We start from the raw sequence: 14,124 nt of genomic DNA on the forward strand, positions 1-14,124 counted from the left end.
AGTTTGGTAACATTTGTTGGCTTGAGGTCTGACTTTTATTTTATTTTAATTTTTTTCCCTTTCCCCTCATAGACTTAAGACTTCCAGTGTTGAAATCTTGCACAAATTTGTATGGAACAAAGCCTAGAGAAATGGAAACTGTAGACTTAATAGAATCTATTCTAGTCTGATAGAAAAAGGCAAAGTTTGGTGCTATAATTTTTCTCTTCATTGGTGTTGGACTTAAATCAGTTGAAATGTATTTCTGTATCACAATTAAACTTAAATAAGAGTTGGCTCACTTAATTGTCTAGTGATATTCAGAAATTTTCTGTTGATCTGTTTTATGGCTACTTGACCAAATACTATAGATCTTTATAGTTTATGCTTTTAAACCATGGGGTGTAGAGGATTTCATTTATGGTTGGTTCTATGAAACAGAACAGATTTATAAGCTTAATCATTTTTTCATGCAGGTATATTTTGTCATGTTTTGTTCTATGTTTATTTTGTGGTGATACTGGGGATCTAACCCAGGGCCTCTTAACTAGGCAAACACCCTACCATTGAGCTATACCGCTGACTCCTCTCATTTTCTTGAATTGACAGAATTTCATGTCTAGGGCTGGGGATATAGCTCAGTTGGTAGAGTGCTTGCCTAGCATGCACAAGACCCTGGGTTCAATCCCCAGCACCACAAAAAAAAAAAAAAAAAAAAAGAATTTCATGTCGAGTTTCCTGATACTAATAAGCTGAAAATAATTTTATGAAAATGTATATATTCTTATCTTAGAATAAACTTAAATTAGAAAATACTTAGCAAATTTTCCATTAAGAACAAAACAAAAATCCAGGTTTGGTAGAGTAACCTATAGGCCTATCTGAAAAGTCGAGTTAGGAGGCTTGCTTGAGACCTGAAGTCCCGGACCAGCCTAGGCAAGATAGCTTGACCTTGATTGATGGATAATCTTAGAAAAGCAAAATACTACATTTGTGTGCAGTACCTATTTAGCCAGGTAAGTGAATTTTTACATTCAACAATGAGCAGTCATTGATTTTAAAAAGAGGTTCCTGTGTGTCCGTCATAAGCACATAGGTGGTAATATTCTTCCAGACAAATTAGCTGCCGCCAATTACTTCAAACTTGTCATTCTCATCCACCTTTCTCTTGCTGTCATAATGGAAGAGGATTTAGATTCCATTCCTTCCTGCCTTCAAAGACTATTCAATGAATTCTTTCTTTATATTTCTGTCTCTGACATTGAATTGTGAGTTTTGTAGATATTCTGTTGGTCACTGTTAAAACATTTCCATCAGTTCGTTTTATTTTCCCAGTGCCCACCCTCCCTTCCTTTGACTTCATCTCAGGCCTCTGTGTTAATCTTTGAAAGAAGACCAGTTATTTAAAAACAACCCACTATACATGGTGGCACACATGTGTAATCCCAGCAATGAGTCTGGGGGGCTGAGGCAGGAGAAGTTTGAGGCTGGCCTCAGCAAATTAACATACCCTGTCTCATTAAACGTGCCTTTGTTTAATTATTACTAAGGCAATACGTGGTACGTCTTTTATACTCAAAAATGGAGATGTAAAAACGAACTGTCCAAAATTCCACTGCTGATTACGATGGACGTAGGAAAAAAGTCTGAAAGAATATGCAAATATTAGGGAAAAAAAGACAGAGCCGCGTGTGGTGGCATACACTTTTAATCCCAATGACTTGGGAGGTTGAGGCAGGAGGATCACAAATTCAAAGCCAACCTTGGCAACCTAATGAGACTCTGTCTCAAAAAGTAAAATGACTGGGGATATAGTTCAATGGTAAAGTGCCTCTGGGTTCAGTCCTGTTTGTGAGGGAGTCAGGTGGAACCTGAACTCAAACCAACAAATGTTTACTGGTTTCTTGGAGGACACTGAAAACCTATGAATATGATGAACTTGATGCAAAGTCAAAGCTAGAGACTTCTGACTTCTAGATAGAAAGGCATTTATCAATGGATGTCTAGTACCCTGTTGGATATCTGGCCTCAGGGGCTAAAAGAATAAGTTGATATTTATAACGTCTTTTCTGGAGGTTTTTTTGTTTTTTTGTTTTTACTGGGCAGTACTGGGATTCGAACCCAGGGGCATTCTACCACTAAGCTACATCCTTCGACCTTCTTATTTTTTATTTTGAGACATAGTCTCACAAGGTTATCCAGGCTGGCCTTGAATTTGTTCATGTGGAGTCTTTAAACACACAAAGTAAACAGAACAACAATGAACCATCATATGCCGACTTTAACAACTCAACATTCTCCATCATATCCATCTACTCACTACATGCTCTTTGTGGATAAAATCTGTTTAAATTGAAATAAAAATTGTAGCTATAATTTTAGTAAAAGGATATACCTTTGAGCTCACATCCTCTCAGGACAAAAGGAGCGCCCCTAGTCCCTTCCTAGGCAATTAACAATATTAATCCTTTTCCCACCCCTCACCTAATTAACCACTTCCCAGTTTTGACATCACAGACTAATGTTGCCTTTTCAAAGTTTTCTTGGTACATTGTATAATACTTTAAACTCAGCAAAAACTGATATTCAAACAATCTTAACTGCTGAATAATGAATGATCCATTGTATGAATACATTCATGATTTGTTTCTTCTTTTTTACTGGGTATTATTGGTTTCCAGCAAATATAAATAAAGCTGCTATGAACATTAGCACAAGTATTTTTGTGTGACGTCTGTGTGGGTAGTTAATATCTCAGTGTAATTTTAATCTGCATTCCTCTAATGAACATCCTCTTATGTTTATTGGTTATTGCTATATCTTTGAATTTAAGTGTCACATTTTAAAAATATTATTGGCTGTGTTTGTTGCCCAATTATAGGCATCCTTGTATATTGGAAACAAGTTGCTTGACAATTATTTTGCAAATATTTTTCCACTGCGTCTTGATTTTGTTACATTCAGTGTCTTGAAGAGAAGTTATTTTTAACAGCCTTAATTTATCCATTTTATAAATGGATTTTTTTCTGTCTAAATAAATTTGCCTACCCTGCCCCCAAATAAAGAGCATCCAAAGAGCTGCGTTCTGCTAGGCCCTCAAATCATAAATAATAATATGCTTATATAAGATCTGTTGGGTAGGTAGGAAAGAATTTTATATGAAAGGAAGGTGTCTTAGTCAGTTCAGGCCACTTCAATAAAGTAGCCTAGATTGGGTGGCTTATAAACAACAGAACTTTATTTTCACAGTTCTGGAGGCTGGAAGTCTGAGACCAGGATGCCACATGGGCTGGTTCTGCTGAGGGCTGTTTTCCTTGCCCACGGATTGCATATTTCTTATATCCTCACATGGCAAAAAGAGAGCAAGCTAGCTCTCTTACCTCATGTAAGGGTACTAATCTCATTTATAAGAGTTTCACTCTCATGACCTAATCACTTCCCACAGACCCAAATGAGGGATTCAATTTCAACATGAACTTTGGAAGGATGCAAACATTCAACTCATAACATGGACACCTCCCCCCCCCCCCCGCCATTCATGTTCTTCTCATAAACAAAACACAGACATTCTAGCCCAAGAACCCCAAAATTCTTAACTCATTTCTAGCACCAAAGACTCATCCAAAGTCTCATCAAAATGTCACCTAAATCAGGTATGGGTGAGACTCAAGGTACAGTTCATCCTGAGGCAAAATACCTCACTGTCTATGAATCTGTAAAAACAAATAAGTTATGTGATTTAAAAATAAAATGGTGGGATGGGTACAGGATACTACTTCCCTTTCCAAAGGGGAAGGAATAAATAGGGAAGAAAATCCTAAGCAAGTTAAAAACCTATCAAGGCAATCTCCATGCGTTCTTATGGCTCTAGAATAATCCTCCTGGGCTCCATGCTTTGTCCTCCATACTCCGCTGGGGCAGCAGTCTGCCTTTGGGACCCAATGGGGTGGCAGTCCCATGTTCCAGACCCTCTGGGTTCCAGTCCCTACCATGTAACTCTGCCAAGCACAGGTCCTGTCCTGAGGGTTCTACCAAGCAGGGGTTGAGCCATCACAGCCGTGAGATCATCTGGCCTTTTGAAAGTGAGCAGTGGTCCCTCACTGTGACAACTCGGGAGCCCTGATAATCTCTAAATTGCCTTCAGAGTCACTATTCTCTAGTTTTAAAGAACAGTGTACTTTTGACTCCAAATAGCTCTGTGGTCCTGTTCTATAAAATACACGAGGACCGGGCACTGTGATGCACACCTGTAACTGAGGCTGAAGCAGGAGGATCATGAGTTCAAAGCCAGCCTCAGCAACTTAGTGAGGTTCTGAGCAACTTAGCTGTAAATAAAATATAAAAAGGAGCTGGGTATATGGCTCAGTGGTTGAGCATCCCTGAGTTCAATTGCCAGTACCAAAATAAATGAATAAATAAAGGAAAATATGCAAGTCTGCAACTTTCCTTTATTCCTTTTCTCTTCTTTCTTCTCAGTTCAAACTAGCAAGATGATTAAATCAAGAGATGATTAAACCCATGGTTTACCCCTAGTTAATCTCCTTACTGAATGGTTGCTTGGCCATACTCTGAGTGACCTCTTCAGAACACACCTTCTCATTTTTACAATATGGATAGGTTGAGAAATTTCTCTAGTTTTAAATGCTAGTTCCTTTTGCTTAATATTTCTGTCTTCAAGTAATTTCATCCTTCTCACATACTATTAATAGTTAGGAGGACCCAAGCCTCTTTTTCAATACTTTGCTTAGAAATCTCCTCAGCTAAATATCCAGTTTCACCACTCACAAGTTCTGTCTTCCACAAAAACACGAGAACATAAAAACAATTCAGCCAAATACTCTGCTATTTCGTGACAAGGATTGTCTTTTCTTCGTTGTCTAATAACCTGTTCCTGAGTTCTATCTGAGATCAGAATGGCTTTACCATTTCTGTGTTAGTCAGCTTTTCATTCCTGTGACCAAATGCCTGACACAAACAACTTAGAGGAGAAAAGGTTTATTTTGACTCACAGCTTCAGAAGTTTGAGTCCATGATCAAGGGACCCAGTTGCTTTGGGACTGAGGTGAGGTAGAACATCATGGCAGAAGGTCATGGCAGAGGACAGCTGCTCAGCTCATGTGGCCAGAAAACAGAGAGAAAGAGAGGTAGAGGGAGAGGAGTCAAAGGAGAAGATAGACCCGCTGGGGAATGCCTCCAGTGATCTGCTTCCTCCAGCTAGGTCCCACCTTCCACTAGTTCATTCAACCATCAATGGATTAATCCACCGGTGAGGTCAGAGCCCTCATGATCCAAGATCCAGAATAACCAAAGCAATTCTAAGCCCAAAAAGCAATACTAAAGGCATCACAATACCTGACTTCAAATTATACTACAGAGTTACTGGCACAAAAGCAGACACATAGACCAGAGGAAATAAACAGGAGACAAAAAGAAAAACCCATACAGATTCAGTCACCTGATCCTTGTTGAAGGTGCCAAAAAACATAATTGGAGAAAAGGCAGCCTTTTTATTAAATAGTGCTAAGAAAACTGGTTATCCATATGTAGAAGAATGAAACTATATCCTTATCTCTCTCCTTACACAAAAGTCAATTAAAATGAATCAACTAACTGGAAATTAGACCCGAAACTTTGTAACTGCTATGAGAAAAATGTAGAGTCATCTCTCCAACACAGTTGCAGGCAACGACTTCCTTTAGGACCCCTAAATCTCAGGAAATAATACCAAGAATTAATAAATGGGATGGCATCAAATTAAAGAGCTTCTGCACAGCAAAGAAGACAATTAAAGAATGTGAAGATAGAACCTACAGAGTGGGAGAAAATCTTGGCTAGCTACTCTTCTGACAGAGGATTAATATCAACAATATATAAAGAACTCAAAAACTTATCATCAAAAAATCAAATAACCCAATCAACAAAATGGGCAAATAAAGTAAACAGACAATAGAAGAATACAAATAGCTAACCAATAAGTGAAGACTATTCAACATCTTTAGAAATCAGGCAAATGGGAATGAAAATCACACTGAGATTTTTATCTCACTGATGTCAGCCATCAAGAGAAAAAAACAACAGTAAAATCTAGACAGGGTGTAAGGAAAGGAAAACACTTCTACACCGTCGGTAGGATTGTAAATTAGTACAGGCACTGTAGAAATCAGTATGGAGGCTCCTCAAAAGACTAGAGACAAAAACACCGTATGACCTAGCTATACCATTCTTCAATATTTACCCTAAAGACTTAAAATCAGCATGCTATAGTGATACATGCATGCCCATGTTGATAGCAACACAATTTACAATAGCCAAATTATAGAACCAGCCTAGGGGTCCACCAACAGATGAACAGATGAAGAAGATGGGGTACATATACACAATGGAGTTTACTCAGTCATAAAGAAGAATGAAAACATGTCATTGGCTGTTAAATTGATGGAAGTAGAGAACATCATGCTGAGTGGAATGAGCCAAAATTCAGCAAGTCAAGGATTATGTTTTCTCTCATACGTGGAAGCTACAGGGGGAAAAGGAAAAAACAAAACGAAACAAAAGGGTGTTTTGGGGGAAATCTCATGAAAACAGAGGGGAGACCAGTGGAGTAGAGGCAGGTGACCAGGGGGAGAAAGGAGGGAAGAGAAAAGGGAATTGCAATGATATCGACCAAATTATACTGTTATATTGTGTGCATGTACTAATATGTAACGGCCTATCCCACTGTTGTGTGTATTTATAGTGTAAAAAAAAATAAAAGGGGCCTGGGGATATAGCTCATTGGTAGAGCACTTGCCTCACATGCACAAGGCCTTGGGTTCAATCCCCAGCACCACCAACACACACACACACACACACACACAAAAAAAAAAAAAAAAAAAAGGAAGAAGAAAGAAAAGAAACCAAAAAAAGAATAATAGAAAAAAATTGGTGATGCTAGGTTTGGACCAAGTGAAATTGACTCAAAAAAATGGGTTCTGTGGAGAATTCTTATCCACTTTACCACATACTCCCCCTTTCTTCTTTCTTTTTTCCCTTTCTTTTAATGTAGTCATTACAAATACAAAATAATCAGCGTACAAGTTTAAGGGGTATACAGTGTTAGTGAAAAGACTGATGAGACTATTATAATGCACTAACTTCAATGATAGAGATTAAAAATAGGCCTAGGGATGTGGCTCAAGTGGTAGCGCGCTCGCCTGGCATGCATGCGGCCCGGGTTCGATCCTCAGCACCACATACCAACAAAGATGTTGTGTCCGCCGAAAACTGAAAAATAAATATTAAAAAATTATCTCTCTCTTTAAAAATAAAATAAAATAAGATAAAATAAAATACATGAGAACCCAGAATTGAGTATTTAACCAAACTAGGTAGATGGGTGACAAGGACACCTCCCTGGAGACTATGGCTGGTGGGGTCACTGAGGTGGGTGAGAGAAAGCAAGTGAGCAGGAGAGGACCATATGGAACAAGGCTGTCTGAACACCAATGTTTTACTAGATTACTAAAAGCAAGTCTTTGACTAAAACACAATATGAAAATGGAATAGGAAGGCTCAGAGACTCTGTTTTTCCCATCCAACTTACCAAAGGGATGTTCTAGGTGAATAGGAATTTTTAAACTCTTAAATATTCAGAGTTCATCCTGGAAACCCAGGTGGGTCCTGCACTGGAAGGACAGGTTGGTTGTGCTGATAGCCTTGGGCACATGTGGTTTGGGTTACATCGAAGACGTAAAAACAAACATCTTGACTTTTTATAGTTTGGTTCAGATAATAAAACCCAAGCAAGAAAGCCATGACTTTCAAGGAATAGATTTTGCCTTTCTGGCTCCTGAGTCCTCAGAGTTTAGGACAGAACCTGACACATGATAGATACTCAATGGTTATTTGTTGAGTGAGTGAATGAACTGGACATAAAGATGTATATATTTTAAGATGTGTATATTGCCAAGCTTCGTTCCTCCTTTGTGGGGTTGATGCTGACTAGAACAGTGTTTTCTACATCTGAAGAAGCCAACAAGTGATAATTTTTAATTAACCAGTCTTTGGGGGAGGTTACGTAGATGACACAGCAATCCTCAAGAGGACTCAAGTCTACAGCAAGTATAACCCAAAAATAATATGTGGGCCGAAATAATAAGTCTGCTGTGTTAGCTTTGGGTCACTGTAACAAAGTGCCTGAGATAATCAGCTTAAAAGGAAAAGAGTGAACTGGGACTGTAGCTCAGTGGCAGAGCATTTGCCTGGTATGTGCAAAGCTCTGATTCATCCCCAGCACCTACAAATCAAAAAGTAAGTAAGTAAGTAAGTAAGTAAGTAAATAAATAAATAAATAAATAAATAAATAAATAAATAAATAAGGAAAGATTTATTTTGGCTCACAGCTTCAGAGGCTTCAGTCCATGATTGGTTGGCCTATTTCTTCTGCACCTGTAGTCGAACAGAGCATCATGGCAGGGAGCATATTATAGAAAAGGTGCTCAACACATGGTGGCTGGGAAGGAAAAAAGAGAGGAAGGGGCTGGGGTCTCAATATATCCTTCAAGGGCATGCCCCCTGTGACCTAACTTTCTTCTGCTAGGCCCCACCTCCTAAGGTCCACCACCTCCCAAGAGCCTTTGGGAGACATTTCAGATCCAAACTATTGCACTACTTGTCCTCAGAACTCAGTTAGGAACAACCGATTTAAGATGTAAGTAAAGATGGAAATAGCATGCATAAAAAAGGATTGGTCTTACCAAGGGTAGTCATGTAATAATGACTGGCATGAGTTAACTTGTATGTGTTAAGAATTCAGGAATAAATGGAGTGTAAGAAAAATAATTGAGGGTTAGTTTTTATAAAGCAAGTGCAATTTCGCCTTGAGAACATATGCTTAGAAATAATGATACATTATCACTTAAATCTTACACAACCAGATGAGGTAAGTATTCTCCTTTCATAAATGACACAGCTGAAGCTTACGAAGATCAGATGAAAAATATGCCTGAGGTCACAGAGCTAGATGTTTTCAGACTCAGGTCAACTGGAGGCTGCTCTTAACTCCTCTTCTGTACTTCCTACTTAATTTCAAAACTTTTATTAAGAATCAGCTCCAGAAAAATGTGTCTAGGAGAAATAAACCAAATAAACTATAGTGTATGTACACTGTAGTTTCAAAAAAGAATCAAATTCAGTAGCTAGATTTTTTTTCTCTTTAATTTTAATTTAACTTTTTGAGCCAGGATCTCACTATGTTACTCAGTCTCATCTTAAACTCCTGGGCTCAAATGATCCTTCTGCTTCAGCCTCCCAAGTAACAGGGACTACAGGTGCATACCGCCATACGCAGCAGGTAGCTAGATTTCTTGACTTTTTTTTTTCCACCTATGTATAACTTTTAGTCTGTTTATGTTACTGTAACAAAGTAGCTGAGACTGAGTAATTTATAAGCGATAGAACTTTCCCATTGTTCTGGAGACTGGAAAGTCCAAGATCAAAGCACTAGAAGGTTCAATGACTGCGGGAGTTGCTTTCTTCACTTCAAGGTTGAGCCTTGTTGTTACATCTCCTATGGCATAAGGCAGAAGAGCTAAAAGGGCCAACTCTTTCTTGATAGCCTTAATCCCATAAACAAGGAAGTAGCTCTCATGACCAAATCCCCTCCTAATGTCCCTACCTCTTATACTATGGCATTAAAGAGTAATCTCAACATGAATTTTAGGGAGGCATATTAAGATCCTAGCACCTTTGGTAAGACAGCAGTAAAACCAGGCAATTCAAAGGCAAGTTTTAAGAGCTGAAGTGTTTGTTTTTGTTTTTGTTTTTTTAGTGTGTGTGTGTGTGTTGTGTTTGACGGAGGAGGCATTTGGAATAATGTCTATAAATCATATCCGTACTTTTAGCTGAGAGCTAAAAATTGTAAGTACTCAAGTCACATTACAAATTTTTCCCCAAAACTTTTGTTTCTTTGGAGGGGGGAGTTAGAGGAGGTTTTTTTTTTTTTTTTTTCAAATCCATGATCATGATCCAAGCAATTTAAAATGCAAAGTCGGAGGGAAAAATGGAAACTAGTATAGTGGCCAATTCTAAATATACAAAAAAGGAGTGGAAAAATTCTTTCCTATTATTTAGACCACATTCCTCCCCTAAATCATAAGCTCTCAGATGAACAAGTATTATAACATAATAGAAGCTTATTTATCCAGGACAAACTGGACAGTGGGCCCACTTGCTTAGTTTTATTTATTTATTTTTTTAGATGAGTTATCAGATACACCACTCAGAGCTTTCCTTTTTTTTTAAGTTTTTTAAGTACCATTATTTTATTTATTTATTTTTATGTGGTGCTGAGGATCTAACACAGTATCTCACACATGCTTCCACTGAGCTACAGATCAAGTACTTTCTATTTTTAAATCATCTCAATATTTAACTAGTATCAATATTTAACTAATCTGGACTTATTTAATTTTTCTTTAATTCAGAAACAAGCCCAAGGATTTTTTCCAACCTAAGATACCCATTGTTACTTGTAATCAATCTGTTTTCTGTTGCTATAACAAAATAACCAAGGTTGGATACTTTATAAATAAAATGAGGTTTTTCTTAAGCACACTTTTGGAGGCTAAAAGTCAAAGACAAGCAACCTCATAGAAAAGCCTCTAATGAGGGTCTCCTTGGCCACATTACAACGTGGCATCAATGGCATGAATAGTCAATGGCAGACGCACATGTAAGAAGGAGAGATCACATGATGAGTCTGGAAGTCAGATGACAGGGAGGGGCCGATTTTGCTCTTTTTATAACAGCTCACTCTTTGGGAACTAACCAGGGTCCAAAGAGAACTACATCAACCCTTAGAAGGTTCATTCTCCCAATGACATAACTACCTTCCACCAGGCCCCTCCTTTTAAAGGTTCCACAACCACAGTTCCACCACACTGGAGACCAAGACTCCTGTACATGGACATTTGGGAGACAAATCGCACCCAAATCACAGCATTACCCCTTTAATGCCCCACTCTTCCCAGCTTCAAAATCCTGCTTGATGTGGCCTCTCCTTACCCCCCCCACTTCATCCTTCTCCCCCTAGCTCAAGGCCTCCAGCTACCTCTCTCTGTTTCTTTGTTTCAAGATCATTATTCTCTCAATAATTTGTTTTTGCCAACTTTTTTGCTAAAAACACATTTCTCCTTTATCTTTCCTGCATTCACATCTCCACTTGAGCATTCCCTCTTCCCAGACCACCTTCTCTTAATCAGCACTTTCACACTTGTGAGCCATATTGATTGACGGTCTTCCTGGTGTGCTTGGCTCCCTGAAATAATCTTCCTTATAGTACTTGATCGATTATGGTCAATGCCCTGCCCCCCACTCGACTAAAAACTCCTACAGAAGGATTTTTTATTTTATTTTTTTGATGCTGGGGATTGAACCCAGGGGTGCTTCATCCCTGAGCCACATCTCCACTGAGCCACATTTCCAGCCCTTTTTATATTTTTTATTTAATACAGGGTCTCACTAAGTTGCTTAGAGCCTCGATAAGTTGCTGATCCTCCTGCTACAGCCTTCTGAGCTGCTGGGATTACAGGCATGTGCCACTGTAGCCAGCCAGAAGAATCTTAACCGTTTCATTCCCCATGTATTCCCAGGGCCTACAAGAGCTCTGCACCTAGTTGGCACCCAACAAATAAGTTAATGAATAAATTGAATGAAATAATGTTAGCCAAATGAAGTAAAGCTATGCCTCTAAACATGTTTTCTGTAAAGTATATATTTTGTTATCTGTTTTTTATCTTCATTTACTAGATTGTAAAAAGATCAATTTAGGCACATTAAAATTTTAAGGGTTTATTTGAGTAATCTGCAATTCATGAATCGGGAAGCAGCAGACCACAGGGAGTTCAGTGCTCCACCAAGAAGGTGTGAGTGGAGAGTTGTACAAGCTGTTTGCCAAAGCAAGGCAAAGAAAATATTTGATTAAAATGGGTAGTACCTGGTTAGATGGTTGGTGATTTTCTGATTTCTGATTGGCTCAGCTTATGTCTCATTTACTCCTTTTATCGAGTTGAGTTTTTTTTCTTAAATATTTATTTTTTAGTTATAGGTGGACACAATGTCTTTATTTTACTCTATGTGGTGCTGAGGATCGAACCCAGTGCCTCACTCATGCTAGGCGATCGCTTTACCTCTGAGCCACAACTCCAGCTGAGTTGAGTTTTAATGGCCTCTCAATTATTTAAGCAAGATACTTATTGAATGATTACTGTGTATAAAGTGTGGGGGGTACCATGCTGAAAAGAATGATTCCTGACCTCTAGTAGTTTATAATCTACACTTGATCTAGCCAAAAGGCCGAAAAGTGATTAGGGGTTTATAATCTAATCAGAAGTAAAAATTTTAAAAATTCAGTTAGTTGATTTTTCTGCTCTTCTTTTAATGTTCTTAATACCATTAAACTAAGTGCCTATTTTCCCAGCATCTTCATTATCAAAAGGTAAACACAGTTTTAGTTTTGGTTGTTTTTGTTTGTGTGTGTGGTTTTGATTTTTGGGGTTTTTTTTGCTTGTTTGTTTTTGGTGCTGGGCATGGAACCAAACACATTTGTTTCAAAAGAAACAGATACTGAACTACTTTTAGCACTACTCTTCTTTGTCAGAACAGTGCTAAAGGAACTGCATTTCAGTAGGGATCTCTGGCCTTTTCATTTCAGCATAAACAAGTTTACAAAGGAATTAAACTGCATTAGTATTCTGATTGGATCTTAAATCAAATTACCTAAGGTTTCTGATAAGCAACCAAGAAGATTGGAATGTCACACTGGAATTCGAGTTGTTTTGTACTTTAAAGAGTTGCTTAGCTGAGATTCCTGTTGTTCACCCTCCTCTTTACCAACAAAAGCTTTAAGGTATGTCCTTATGAAAATCAAGGACATGGGGCTGGGGATGTGGCTCAAGCGGTATCGCGCTGGCATGCGTGCGGCCCGGGTTCGATCCTCAGCACCACATACAAAGATGTTGTGTCCGCCGAGAACTAAAAAATAAATGTTAATAAATTCTCTCTCTCTCTCTCTCTCTCTCTCTCTTAAATAAATAAAATCAATTTTTAAAAAAATCAAGGACATACGTGATTATGAAAGAGCTGAAATCGAGCAACTGTTTGACAGAGGGGAAAAACAGTGGGGCTGAGAAACTTTTTGATCCTCTTTCCTTCTGGGAATCCATAAAAGCAGTGGAATCTCCACCCCCCCCCCCAAAAAAAAAAATGTACATGAGCACATTCACACACACAAAATCATTGCATCAGAGTCTTGAGAAGGTTTCAAACACCAGACAAGATAGCCCTGACCGGGGCCTTCCCTTCCGGCTAAACTTACCTTTCAAGCTGTCAAGTCCTGGGGCATTATGTTTTGTTGTTTAACACCTCAAGTAGATAGTCTGCTATTTCTTGGATTCTGAATGACAGTAAAGTTAGTAAAGTTAATAGGGTTATTACCAATTGCTACAAGGAAGAATGAGACAAAAATAGAAGAAGAAGAAGAAGAAGAAGAAGAAGAAGAAGAAGAAGAAGAAGAAGAAGAAGAAGAAGAAGAAGAAGAAGAAGAAGAAGAAGAAGAAGAAGAAGAAGAAGAAGAAGAAGAAGAAGAAGAAGAAGAAGAAGAAGAAGAAGAAGAAGAAGAAATGAGAAATGGGACTGAATCTATGAATCAGTATGGAAATGAGGAGACAAGGCAAGAGACCAAGAAAAGGAGAGCGGGCAGTGGGTGGGAGATGGGGGAAGTAGCTTGTTCTCCCTTCCGGAAGTTCAGGATAAGTACTTGACTCCCTGGGCTCCTGATAGCTCCCTGGAATCCAAGGACCACTTCTCCTCCCTCCTGCCTGCTTCCTTTAGGACCCTCTGGATTCTCCTCTCAACTCAGCTGCCTTCTTAAGGACCTCCCCCTTCTCTCTTTCCTCCCCCTGCCATGGTGTTCTAATCTGCTGCCTCCATTTCTTTACCATCTCTTCCCTCCCTTATTCAATAATTAGATTTCCAAATGGACCTGTGCCCTTGAGGTTTTCAATGAGAAGGACTATACTGAAAAATAAAATAGTCTTGTCTTCTGTCTTTGTTTACCTTGTATGGTGACTAGTTTTCCTTTAAAATGTTCTTCTTGCTTGTTTCCTG

The sequence above is a fragment of the Spermophilus citellus genome (genome assembly GCF_964194105.1).
Source record: "Spermophilus citellus genome assembly, chromosome: 9".
NCBI classification, from domain to species: Eukaryota; Metazoa; Chordata; class Mammalia; order Rodentia; family Sciuridae; genus Spermophilus; species Spermophilus citellus.